Here is a 13,737-nt window from a genome sequence, read left to right as displayed (position 1 = left end):
TCGGCCCAGCGCGCCTTGCTTACGTCATCAGTGTGAGTGCAGAGAGAGAGTCACGCTTTGTGGAGAGAGTCACGCTTTGTGGAGAGAGTCACGCTTTACACTGAATTTAACCCTTAGACATACTGTACACTTTTATTTCTTGTTGAGACTTATGTTTTTCTACATATTATATACAAATTAGGCCAGTAAATAGGCATTTTCTGGGGCTTGGAACGAATTAATCCAGTTTCCATTATTTCCTATTGGGTTTCATTGCTTCGGTTCTCGAACAATTTGGTTCTCGACCGTCCTCCTGGAACGAATTATGTTCGAGAACCGAGGTATCACTGTAACTTGTTGCTTACCTCTTGCTGCCTTTAGGATTCTCTCTTTGTCTTTAATTTTTGGCATTTTAGTTACTATTTGTCTTGCTGTGGGTCCGTTTGGGTTCTTCTTACTGGGGGCCTTCTGTGCCTCTTGAACTTGAATGCTTTCTTCCTTCATCAAGTTAGGAAAGTTTTCTGTCACTATATTTCAAATATATTCTCTGAACCTTGCCCATTTTCTTCCTCTTGGGAGACTCCCATGATGCAAATGTTATTACGTTTACAGTTGTCCTACAGTTCTCTTAAGCTATCTTCCTGTTTTTTAATTGTTTTTTCTTTTTGGTTGTCTGATTGTTTGATTTTTTCTACCATATCTTCTAGTTCACTGATCCAGTCCTCAGCTTCCTCTACTCTGCTGGTTAGTACTTCCAGTGTGTTCTTAATTTCTTCTATGTCATTTTTCATTTCCACTTCATTGGTTTTCAGTGTATCTATATCTTTACTCACGGTGCTGATGTCCTTACTTATGCTGTTGAGCTTCCTCAAGATCATGGCTCTGAACTCTACCTCTGATAATTTGCTTAACTGCATTTCATTTCTCTCATCTTCGATAGTGTTCTCTTGTTCTTTCATTTGGGATTTGTTTTTTGTTTCACCATTTTCGCTATCTCAGTGGATTTTGGAGCCTGTAAATTTTCCCTGTGGATGTTGGTGTTCTGTTGTTTGTGGCTCCCTCTACTGGGTTTGGATGAGCCTGGGTGGGCCCACAATGAACACCACTGTCAAGTCTTACTTTCCTGGGTAGATTTTCAAGCCCAGGAAAGGTTCATTTATCCTCTAGCTTTTTCCTGATGGCTAGTAGTCTCAGTTACACAGTGCCTTGGAATTTAGCCCTGGTGTTGTGCATAAGAGGATTTCCAGAAGGTGGGATAGATTCTGGTTGTTAATGAGCCTCAATTTGCATTTCTTTGCCTCACCTGGGAAAGGCTGAATCTCAGGGGTGGGGGGCTGCTGCTTTTCCTCACAAGTTTGGGAAGGAGCACCCTGGCCACTGTCCTTTTTGGCCGAAACTCAGCACAAACTCTGAGTGCCCTCCAAATCTCGGCTGTCCTCACCTATTCCAGCCCAGTTTGCCCTTCCTCTGCAGTAGCCCCCAGGTGAGTGTCTGTGGGTATTCTAGCACTCTGTCCTGGCTCTCTGTGCTGTGGAGTGGGCTTGGTCGTTATTCCTCAAGGGTGCTGCTCACAAATAAGACTGCTGCTGTCCATGGGCTCACCCTCTCTCACCTCCGCAGATCCTACCAGTGTCCCTGGTTATATGGTTCAGTCCTGCTGCTTGACTGTTGCTTTTTGTTTTCTGAGGATTTGTCTTTATTTTAGTTGCAATTCCTGTTGGTCCTGGGAGATTGTCTTTGTAGCTTTCATCTCTTTTCCTCCATTTTCACATCTTCTATGCCTATCTTGTGAGCAGCTGGGTCGCACAGGCCTCTCTGGTACTCCTGCACCCTGCAGGTCCCATGGGTAACTGGATCACACAGTCCCTCTGCAGACCTGGATCTATGCCTATGTTATGGGCTGCTGGGTCACACAGGTCTCTCTGATGCTCCAGCACCCTGCAGGTCCCATGGGTAAGTAGATCGCACAGTCCCTGCTGGGTTGCACAGCCCACTCTGGTGCTTCAGTACCCTGCAGATTCTGTGGGTAACTGGATGGCACAGTTCCTGCCTAGGTCGCACAGGCCTCTCTGGTGCCCTGCACCCTACCATTAATGTAACTTTTTTAAAAATATTTTTGCTCTATGGTTGGTTGAATCTGTGGATGTGGAGCCTTTAATTATGGAGGCTGACTGTATTTTAGCTATGCATTGCTACCAACATTACCACCTCAAAATATAGTGGCTTCAAGCAAGACCAATAATTTTAAGACGTTTCATGCTTTCTCTGAATCAGGAATTTGGGAAGATCTTGGCTGGGTAGTTTGGGCTTGGAGACTCTCAAGACATTTCAGATCACAGGTCAACAGGATACATGTATATGTGTATGTATATATTGTATATGTACACAATATTCTATTTTTTTCTTTCCAACCTCTACAGTAGCTGCTCTTTCTGTCACTCAAATTTAAAATGTTCTAAGTTATTCTTATGTTTTCTTCTTTCACTCCCCAATTTTTATCTCTAGACTTATTGTAAATTAATATTTTCCCAATGCCAGGAACATATTACTTAATATTCTTATTTTGTGGTCGTGGGGAGAGCTCTTTGGTTTATTCTGTTTTGGGACTAGATATGAATTTGGTTACATACACATGGAGTTCCCCTTTTTATCTTTCAATTTCAGGTAAGGAGATATAAGAAAACTTTCTTGCCATTTAATGCTCCCTAGATTTCATTTCTGGCAATCTGAAGGTAAGATATGCTTTCTCTGTAAATACCTTAGAAAGCTTTATAAACGATAACAAAATTTCAAATACATAGTTAAATTGCCAATAAAGTAAAAAAAATTAGGAATACAAATCAAAGAAGACATAGAAATAACAATAAGCAGCAGGGATGGGAGTGTGGGGCTTGGGAGAGTGTTGCTAATCTTAGTAATGAAAATGTTGGGATATAATCCTCATGTGTATAGGGACTGACCTTTAATAGATAGAAGAGTTGGAATCAAATTTAACTTAATATAGCTATTAAGAAGGCATTACTAGCAAATTTTGAAGAATATAGATTGTTTGTGGTGGATGTCATAATTGCTTCTGAGTTAAGATGGGCAAGGTAGAGAAGATGGAGGTGTCTACCTTTCCATTGTTGATTGGAACACCGGCAGCTTTTCTCTCTGTTACAATAAGGGCTAACATTTATTGAGCATTCACTGTGTGTAACTACACCTGTATTAGATAGTTTACAATAATAATATAAGAAAGGTGCCATTGTTATTTCTACATTCATAGATGATAAAACAGAGGCACAAAATGGCAGTCATTTGCCCAAGGCCATGCACATAAAACATGAATCCAGCATTAAAACTGAAGCAGTATAACTCTAATATTTTTTTCGATTAGTTAGTATTAGAAATTACAAACACATAAAAAAGTTGAGAGAATAGTACAATGAACATCCATATACCCATTGTAAATTGTTTTGTGTATTTTGTTGAATAGTTTGAAAATAAGTTTCAGGCATAATGACATTTCAACTCTAGATACAAGGGTATATTATTCTACATATAATGATGATGTCAGTGACATACTTAAGAAAGTTAAGACTATAACATATTAGCTAATATCCAGTTTATATGCAGATTTTCTTAATTACCTTCAGACATATTCTTAGAACTGTTTTTTTTTTTTTTTTAATTCTCAAGTCAAAGTCCAATCAATGCTGATATATTACATTACATCTGTAAGTCTCCTTAGTGTCTTTTGAAATAAAACAATTTCCTCATATGTTTTATTTTCTTGTATCCCAATATTGACTTTTTGAAAGACTCAAGTCAGTTGTTTGGTTGAATTTCTCACATTTTTTTAAATTTAAATTTAAACTTAAAATTTGTTTTTGTTTTTGTTTTTGGTACATGCCCCTAGTGGGAACTGAATCTGGGACTCTGGTCTGCAACCCAATGTTTCAACTGCTGAGCCAAACCGGCCAGGGCAAATTTCTCACATTTTTAATATGTCTCATTTTCTCATGGTGTTTTGTAAATAGCTCTCTATAGAGCCTGAATTTTATCTACTATCTGACTTTTCTTCTTCTTTAGGAATTGGGTCATTTCTCATGGAAACACTCATTAAAAAAAAAAAAAAAAAAAGGTGTCCTAGTTCTGTGAAGTATGTCGTTGGTATTTTGATGGGGATTGCATTAAATATATAGATTTCTTTGGGTAGTATAGACATTTTAATGATGTTAATTCTTCCAATCCATGAACAAGGTATGGGCTTCCACTGTTTTATATCTTCCTCTATTTCTTTTTCCAATAACCTGTAGTTTTCTGTGAATATGTCCTTTATTTCTTTGGTTAAGTTTATTCCTAGGTATCTTAATTTTTTTGCTGCGATAGTAAATGGGATAGTTTTTTTAGTTTCTCTTTCTGTGAGTTAATCATTGGTGTATAAGAATGCCATCGATTTCTTGACATTAATTTTGCATCCTGCTACTTTGCCAAATTCATTTATGAAGTCTAATAAACTTTTGATGGAGTCTTTGGGGTTTTCTAGGTATAATGTCATGTCATTTGCAAATAATGACAGTTTTACTTCCTCCTTTCCAATTTGGATCCCTTTTATTTTTTCTTCCTGTCTGATTGCTGTGGCTAAGACTTCCAGTACTATGTTAAATAAGAATGGCAAAAATGGGCATCCTTTTCTTGCTCCTGATCTTAAGGGAAATGCTTTTAATTTTTGCTCATTGAATATAATGTTGGCCATAGGTCTTTCATATATGGCCTTTACTATATAGAGATATGATCGCTCTACTCCCAGATTGCTGAGGCATTTTATCAGAAATGGGTGCTGAATTTTGTCAAATGCTTTTTCAGCATCTATTGATATGATCATATAATTTCGATCTTTCATTTTGTTTATGTGGTGTATCACATTTATTGATTTGTGAATATTGTACCAGCCTTGCATCCCTGGGATGAATCCCACTATCCCACTTGGTCATGGTGAATAATATTTTTGATTTATTGCTGGATTCGATTTGCTAGTATTTTGTTTAGAATTTTATACTTCAAAAGTTTATATGGAATCAAAAATGACCTCGAATAGCCACAGCAATCTTGAAAAAGAAGAACAAAGTAGGAGGGATCACATTACCAGATTTCAGGTTATATTACAAACCACTGTAATCAAAACATCCTGGTACTGGCACAAGAACAGGCATATACACCAGTGGAACAGAACAAAGAACCCAGAAATGGACCCAAGGCAATATGCTCAATTAATATTTGACAAAGTTGGCAATAGCATGCAGTGGAGTAAAGGCAGCCTCTTCAATAAATGGTGTTGGGTTAATTGGACAGATACATGCAAAAAAATGAAACCAGACCATCAACTTACACCATACACAAGAAGAAACTCAAAATGGATAAAAGATTTAAATGTGACACATGAATCCAAGAAAATCTAAGAAGAAAATATAGGCAACAGAAATTTCATTGATATATTACCTAAGACAACAGAAACAAAGGAGAAAATGAACACATCAAAATCAAAAGCTTCTGCACAGCAAAAGATACAATCATCAAAATAGAAAGGCACCCTACTGTATGGAAGAGCATAATTGCCAATGATATATCAGATAAGGGATTAATCTCCAATATATATAGAGTGCTCATACAACTCAACCAAAGGAAGACAAAAAACCCAATTAAAAAATGGGCAGAGGAACTAAATAGACACCTCTCCAAACAGGACATACAAATGACTAAGAGACATATGAATAAATTCATCACTAATCATCAGAGATTAAAACAATGAGGTATCACCTCACACCTGTCAGTATGGCCACCATCAACAAATCATCAAACAACAAGTGTTGGGGAGGGTGTAGAAAAATGGTGACTCTAGTACACTGCTGGTGGGAATGCAGACTGGTGCAGCCACTACAGAAAACAATATGGTGTCACCTCAAAAAGTTAAAAATTGAACTGCCATTTGACCCAGTGATCCCACTTCTAGGAATATACTCTAAGAAGCCTGAAACACCAATCAGAAAGAATATATGTACCCCCATGTTTGTAGCAGCACTATTTACAATAGCTAAGATCTGGAAACAGCTCAAATGTCCATCAGTAGACGAATGGATAAAAAATCTGTCATACATATACACAATGGAGTACTATGTAGCTGTAAGAAAGAAAGATCTCTTATCCTTTGTGAAGACATGGAGGGTCCTAGGAAGTATTGTCTTAATTGAAACAAGCCAAACTGAGAAAGACAAGTATCATATGATCTCACTAATTTGTGGAATATAATGAACACAACAGTCTGAGGAATGGGGTAGTCCCAGAGACGTGGAAGTGGGATACAGACTGACAATCCCCAGAAGAGGGAGTGGTGGGAGAGAGATAAACCGCATAACATGTGCATGTATGCATGTACAATGGACATGGACAACAAAGCTGGGGACAGGGCGGGGAGGGAGGGGGAAGGGTGAATCAGTGGGGGAAAAAGGAGAAACATCTGTAACAAAAATAAATTAAAACAAACAAACAAACAAAAAACAGGGTTAGCTCTTTATCCTTCAGTAGAATGGATAATATCTTAAAAGTATGGCTGTATTTGGTAACTGGCACAATGACTAACAGCAGGGCCTGATATCATTAACAATGTTAGGACATTTTAGAAGACAAGTTAGGCTATGGGCTTGGTCTCTCCTTCCACAATGGCTGTACTGGCAGCAGGATGTTCTGCTATATGTGTAGTTAGGGCGAAATAATATCTGAGTCACTGCTGTTACTCTTGGTTCATTGTGTGAGTCCATTCCTCATGTGTATATGTGACATACTCATCAACTTCTTCCAAAAACCTTACATTATAGATATTATTTTCCCATCTGAGAAATAACAGTAAGTATTCAGAGCCACTATTTATGAGATTTGCCTAATTCTAAAGCCTATATGATTTCTACAATCCAAAATGGTAAAAATGCTTCAACTCTCATGGTAGCTGTGATTGGCTATTTGTAGCTGAATAGAGTACACTCATGAGGATTCCAAAGGTATAATTTATCCCAATGAGAAAGGGTGCCATGGAAAATACTGTCTGTCATGAACCCCAAGATGGATAAATGTTAGTCCACATGAAAAATACTTGAGAACGCCACCTGACCCACAATGAACAAATTCTAGCGGGTTCCTATCTGGGAACACCAGTTCTTTCCTCCCCTAAGACAATCTCAGTTCTCCAAGATTTTATTAATAACAAGGTATCCAGGTGTTGAGAAACTTACTCTTTTACCAGGCCACATATATGTTGAAGGGTGGGGTGACAGCTGAAGGTGATTGAGGGACAGAATAAAGTGAAGGTCATAATAGTTCCCTAAAGTAGACAAGAGGTTACTGTTTACACCTGACTAGAAATAATTGTTATGTAAATGTCCCACAATATGTCCTCTAACAGATTCTACACGAGAGAGAATTTAATGTAAAACAGCTTCATGGATCATTTAGATGAAATGCACAGTTTTGCAAGTGAGAAATGCTGAATAGATGCTTTCTATTGAATTCTTAGAAAGCTGCAGGCCAGTGAAAATTGTGGAACAAAGTAACTTTGTAGGATGCCTCATCCAGGTTTTATTTACCCCACTGTACTGAAAGAAGGCATTGTGATATGGTAGAGTCATTCCCTTGGAAACAAATGGTAATTAGGAATGGAGGCAGATGATTTTATTGCATTATTAAGTCTGAGGTAATTAGAAACATAATTTGATTCCTTGTAATATAGCTATTAAGAAGGTCATCAGCAAAGCCAAAGATGCCTACATGGAAGGGTGAAGAAAACACTGAAAACTCACTATTCACACTCTTTCAGATCCTGTTGCTGTTTTCTATTCCCCACACTCAAGGCATCATTTTAGCACTTACAATATGAAAGCTTGTATTCATGTATCACTTGATATTTCTTTTTTTTTTTTAATCCTCACTGGAGGACACTTTTTCCATTTTTTGTTCAGATAGAGTGGGAGGGAGAGAGAGGAACAGAGAGAGAGAGAGAAACATCGATGTGAAAGGGACACATCGAGTGGCTGCCACCCGCACTACCAACCATGGCCGGGGACAAACTGCAACCGAGGTACGCGCCCCCAGCGGGAACCGAACCCAGGTCTCTCAGGACCACAGGCCGACGCTCTAACCGCTGAGCCAAACTAGCCAGGGCTCACTTGATATTTCTTAATGTGATATTCCAGCAGTAACCTAACCTGAATTCAATGGTCTTATTCAGTGATATAAGGAAGCTCCTCTCATACTGATTCTTTGAAGTAGGCATTTAGTGATTGGGCCATTATTACCTAAATTTGAAGAGATAAAGCAGTAATTAAAACATACAGTTCTTTCCTCTTTCTTTCTCTTCATTATGATAAGTGTCAATGTCAAAAATAACACATTATAAAGAAAGGTTGGATAAACCAATCAGGCTGTTCCAAAGGCTTTTGTTTCTTTTCACTTCTTTGTTTCACATATCCACATTCATCCCCACAACCACAAAAAAGAATATTCTCTTTCATTAAAAGTCCTAGGGACCCAGGAATGTTCCATCACATTAATGCCACTATCGTCTGCTGTAATTATTGGTCACTAAAAAGACTTTTGAAACTAGTAAATATATACTTTTTTATTTTAAGTTTTTTTTTTCCTCCAGCTAAAAGAGAACTGTATGTAAGCCTCACTTGAGAAACTAGTTAAGAGTATAGATTCCTATAAATGCTCCTAGAGAATGAGACTATGTTGGTCTTTATTTGGCACTCAGAAATGCACATTATTAACAAGTACCTTAGAAGAATGTAATTCAAGTTATTTTTAGAACCAAGAAACATTGCAATTAGGGGACTTACAAAAATAGCAAGATGAGAAAGTTACAAATGGCCTTAATCGTTCAAAATTTAGTAGCTAAGCCCAGGCTGGTTTTGCTCAGTGGTTAGAGTGTTGGCCTGCTGACCAAAGAGTCTTGGGTTTGATTCTGACTAAGGACATGTACCTCAGTTGCAGTTTGTCCCTGGTCAGGTTGTGTGGGAGGCAACCAGTCTATGTGTCATGGATGTTTTTCTCTCTTTCTCCCTCCCACTCTATCAGAAGATATAATAGGAACAATATCCTCGGGCGAGGATTAAAAAAAAACAACTTAGTAGCTCGAGTTCTACGTCTATGTTCTTGTAAGTTGTTTAAGTTTCTTCCTCTCAACTGTATCCCTAAGAGGTCTCTCACCTCTGTGTCTTGATATCACCTTAAGACAGATGATAAAGGTCCAGTGAGTAACAACCATATTAGATAGAACAGCTCTAGACTCTTGGGACATGCTTGTGTATATACCACTAGGCTTTTCTCCTTTACTGGATGACCCTCTCTGAGACATTATAGCTCAAAAAGTGAACACTGAACACTTTTTCTTCTATTACTAAGTAGTATTTGAGCTTCAGTTCAGTGTTTCATCTGTAATATATCATAAACCTTATTTGCCAGTGATTAACAGAGGATCATTTGCGATGACATTTTCTAGTTTTAAACAGACTTTAATCTTAGAGCAGTTTTAGGTTTACAGAAAAATTGAGCAGGCAGTACAGAGTCCTCATATACTACTTCTCCCAATCACCCCACCCACCAGTTTTCCCTATTATGAGCATCTTCCATTAGTGTGGTACATTTGTTATAATTGATGAGCCAATGATATATTATGATTAACTAAAATCCATACTTTATATTAAAGTTCATATTTTGTGTTATACATTTGTATGAATTTTGACAAATACATAATGCTATGTATCCAATAGTTCATTATCATACAGAATAGTTTCTATTTTCATAGTTTCCCTAAAAATCCTTCATGCTCTGCCTAGTCATCTCTTCTCCCCACCCAATCCCTGGCCACCACAGAACTTGTTACTCTTTCTATAGTTTTGTCTTTTTCAGAATTTCATAGTGTTGTAATTATACAGAATGCAACCTTTTCAGGCTGGTCTCTTTCATTTGACAATATGAATTTTAAAAATTTCCATGTCCTTGATGCCTTATTTATTTTTATTGTTAAATAATGTTCCATTGTATGGATACACCTCAGTTTGTTTAGAAAGTCAGATAGGTAAGAACACCTTGCCTCCAGTTTTTGATAATTCTGAATAAAATTGCTATAAATATTTATGTGTAGATTTTTACATGGACATACATTTTTCAACTCCATAGACATATGATTACTGCATTGTATATAAGCCCATTTTTTGCCCCATAAAAACTGCCAAAGTGTCTTCCAAATTGGCTACCAAAGACTTTCTGCTGCCTCATATCCTTGTCAATATTTGGTATTGTTAGCGTTTTGAATTTTAGCCACTCTAATAGGTACATAATCGTATTTCACTGTTGTTTTCATTTGCAATACCCTAATGACATATGTTATCTTGAATATCTTTTCATATAGTTAATTTTCATCTGTAAATTTTCTTTGGTGAGGTGTCCAGATTTCCTGCCCATTTTTATTGGAGTGCTTATTTTCATATTGTTAAGTTGGGTAAGTCTTTTATTAGATATGGATTTTGTAAATATTTTCTACTCAATGGCTTGTCTTTTTTTCTCTTAGGTGTATCTTTCATAGAGTAGACTTTTACAATTTCAATGAAGTCCAACTTACTAACTTTTTTTCCCTATGGATCATGTTTTTGGTGTTGCATTTAAAAACTCATTAACCATGTATGGTGTCAGATGGTTAAGAGATTTATCAGGACGATTATTAGTTAGTTATATAATGTGTTATCAGTGGATTGTACACCTAAAACTAACATAACAATGCATGTCAAATGTAATTGAAAAATTAAAAAAAATGATTTAAAAATTAAAATAAAATAAAAACTCATTGCAACCCCAAGTTCACTTAAATATTCTTTTAATATCTTTTACAAGTTGTGTGTTTTATATTTAGGTCCATAATCTATTTGGAGTTAATTTGTGTGACATGTATAAGGAAGGTCTATGTCTAAATTTTTTTGGAGGGGGTATATTCAATTAGTTCCAGCACCATTTATTGAAAAGATTGATTTTTTTCTCCATTGAATTGCCTTTGTTCCTTTGTCAAAGATGAGTTGACCATGTTTCTATGGGTATATTTTTGAACTCTCTGTCTTATTGTTTTTTTTGGGGGGAGGGGGGCTGTTATTTTAAAAGTATTTCCACATACAATGTAACATTTGAACACAAGGCATTTTTATGTGCATTCTCTTGCCCAAAATACTATCAGATACAAGGAGAACTGCGAAGGATACATGGAAGAAAGAGAAAGTCAAAGTAACGTAGTCTGAAAATAGGCTGCTCCTATTGAAGGCTCTGCTTCAGGAGTGTTTCTTGCTTTATGTTGAACAAAGGAAAACTTGTCTTAAATAGGCCATCATCATTGTTATTAGTCTTCTAACCTTCTCTTAGGAAAGAGGAGAGGAGAAAAAAAGACTTCAGATTAAGGATTTGGATTATTAGACTTTTATCTTCCTTTTCTCCAGAATTAGTAATTCAAAGTTAGTTCCAGAATTCTAGATTTTATAAACTGGTAAAATCAAAGGCTTTTAATTTTTCAAATTTTGCCAACTGAGGTTTTATAACAAATTGCAAAGGGCGACATAGAATGTGAGGAGTAGACATTACAGTGATACCTCGGTTCTCGAACATAATTCGTTCCAGGAGGACGGTCGAGAACCAAATTGTTCGAGAACCGAAGCAATGAAACCCAATAGGAAATAATGGAAACTGGATTAATTCGTTCCAAGCCCCAGAAAATGCCTATTTACTGGCCTAATTTGTATATAATATGTAGAAAACCATAAGTCTCAACAAGAAATAAAAGTGTACAGTATGTATTAAAAAAAATAACAGCTTTATTCTTAAGGAAGTAGAGATGGTTGATTTTGGCACGCCATACTCAGCAGACAGATCCGAAACACGTGTGCCCTGTTCATATTTGACAATGATTTCTTTCTTCAGCTCAATAGTTGTTCTCACAGCTTTCCGCTTACCTTTGTCTGCATTACCACTTCTGCTTTCTTTGGACCCATGTCTAAGGGTTAAATTCAGTGTAAAGCGTGACTCTCTCCACAAAGCGTGACTCTCTCTCTGCACTCACACTGATGACACAAGCAAGGCGCGCTGGGCCGAATGAACGCCATTCGGCTCAACTCGGCTCATCTCGGAAGTTCGAGTTCCAAATATTTGTTCGGATTCCAAGACAAAAGTTTCTCGAATCTCCTGGTCGAATACCGATTTGGTCGAAAGTCAAGGCGTTCGAGAACGAGGTATCACTGTACAAGGAAAGTCCCTGCACCGCTTACTACTTACTTTAAACAATTAGAACCTCAGATGGTTAACTAGATCATATTTTTACAGCACATCCCAAAATTTATATTCCACACTAGTGGATTGGGTCATGTAGTTCACATTAAAGGTATTTGTTTTTTGTGTTTTTTTTCTAAGAAAAGACAGTTTGGAAATGTAATTGTATTATATTTGTGATCTCACTGATATTCATTAAATCATGCTAAGGATTGTGAGATATGAGTGGACAGGAAGCCAAGATTACCACCATCATGAAGTCAGCAGCCTATTTTGGAGACAGATTAAATAGAAACTACCTAGGTAGGAGGGAAGCTTCAGACTCTGAAATGCCAAACCAGGTGTTACAGAAAATAAACATCTTAAGGGATCAGGAAAGTGAGATTAGAAGTGACTGAAGAAGAGCAGGAAGACTCGACTGGAAATGGGGTTTGACTTTGGCTTAGAGGGAGAGCAGACTTTTCAGTAGGTGGAAAAAGTGTCCTCAAAACTTTCAACTTTCCTTTCCATTCAGCTTCAACCATCAGGTAAGCCAAGATGGGCGTTTACTAGTGTGTCCAGGAGCTGTGGAGAAAGGAGTCCAATGCAATGGCTTCCTTCTCTGTGTGTGCTGCTGATAATACCGCCAGTTCTGTGCACTCCATAGGGACCCCGCCACACCAGTGCAATAAAGCGTGCAGGCTGGGATGCAGGGCTAAACAAAGTTATGCATATATCAAATTCATGTGTGCCATAATGACTGCAAACGCCCTGTTCCTAAGGACGTGGCCCTACGGCAAGCCTGTCCATCATGGTGTCAATCAGATTAAGTTTGCTTCAAGTCTTCAGTCTGTTGCCTAGGAGTGAGCTGGATGTCACTGCAGGGCTCTGAGAGTCCTGAATTCTTACTGGGTTGGTGAAGATTCCACATACAAGTTCTTTGAGGCTATCTTCATCGATTCATTCCGTAAGGCTATCAGAAGGGATCCTGACACCCATTGGATCACCAAACCAGTCCACAAGCACAGGGGAATGCAAGGGCCATGGCCTTGGGAAGTGCCACAGATCCCACCACACTGAGGTTGGTCCTCATTGTGCAGCTTGGAGAAGATGTGCTGCTCTCCAGCTCCACCATCTCTGATAATATAAATAATGTTCCTAAAATTCTTACCTAAGTAACAACTTAGGACAATCCAAAAACAAACAAACACTTTTGATGTTAAAGACAACAACATAGTGATGGATTATGACTCTCTTACGCTGCTTCTGAAGCATCTTCCTTCCATCTCATAGATGGCTTTGACCTCTCCGGCTCACATCTCTGACTGTGTCATTTTCTTCCCCTTTTAGTTCACTATCTCTTACCAAGCTCCTGACTGGTCCCCCTCCCCCTCCCCTTTTAACACATTATCATCTAGATCACCACCTTCCTCTCAGCCTTAA

At 37.8% G+C, this 13,737-nt stretch overlaps 1 pseudogene; it reads left to right on the top strand.

Annotated features, from left to right (window-relative positions):
- Positions 1–12,852: 12,852 nt before the first annotated feature.
- On the top strand, positions 12,853–13,374 carry LOC118632106 (annotated as a pseudogene).
- The last annotated feature ends 363 nt before the right edge of the window (positions 13,375–13,737 follow it).

Source organism: Molossus molossus, unplaced genomic scaffold (assembly GCF_014108415.1).
Source record: "Molossus molossus isolate mMolMol1 unplaced genomic scaffold, mMolMol1.p scaffold_m16_p_17, whole genome shotgun sequence".
Classification (NCBI taxonomy): domain Eukaryota; kingdom Metazoa; phylum Chordata; class Mammalia; order Chiroptera; family Molossidae; genus Molossus; species Molossus molossus.
Note: the sequence above shows the minus strand (reverse complement) of the source record. Positions and strands in the feature narration are given on the sequence as shown.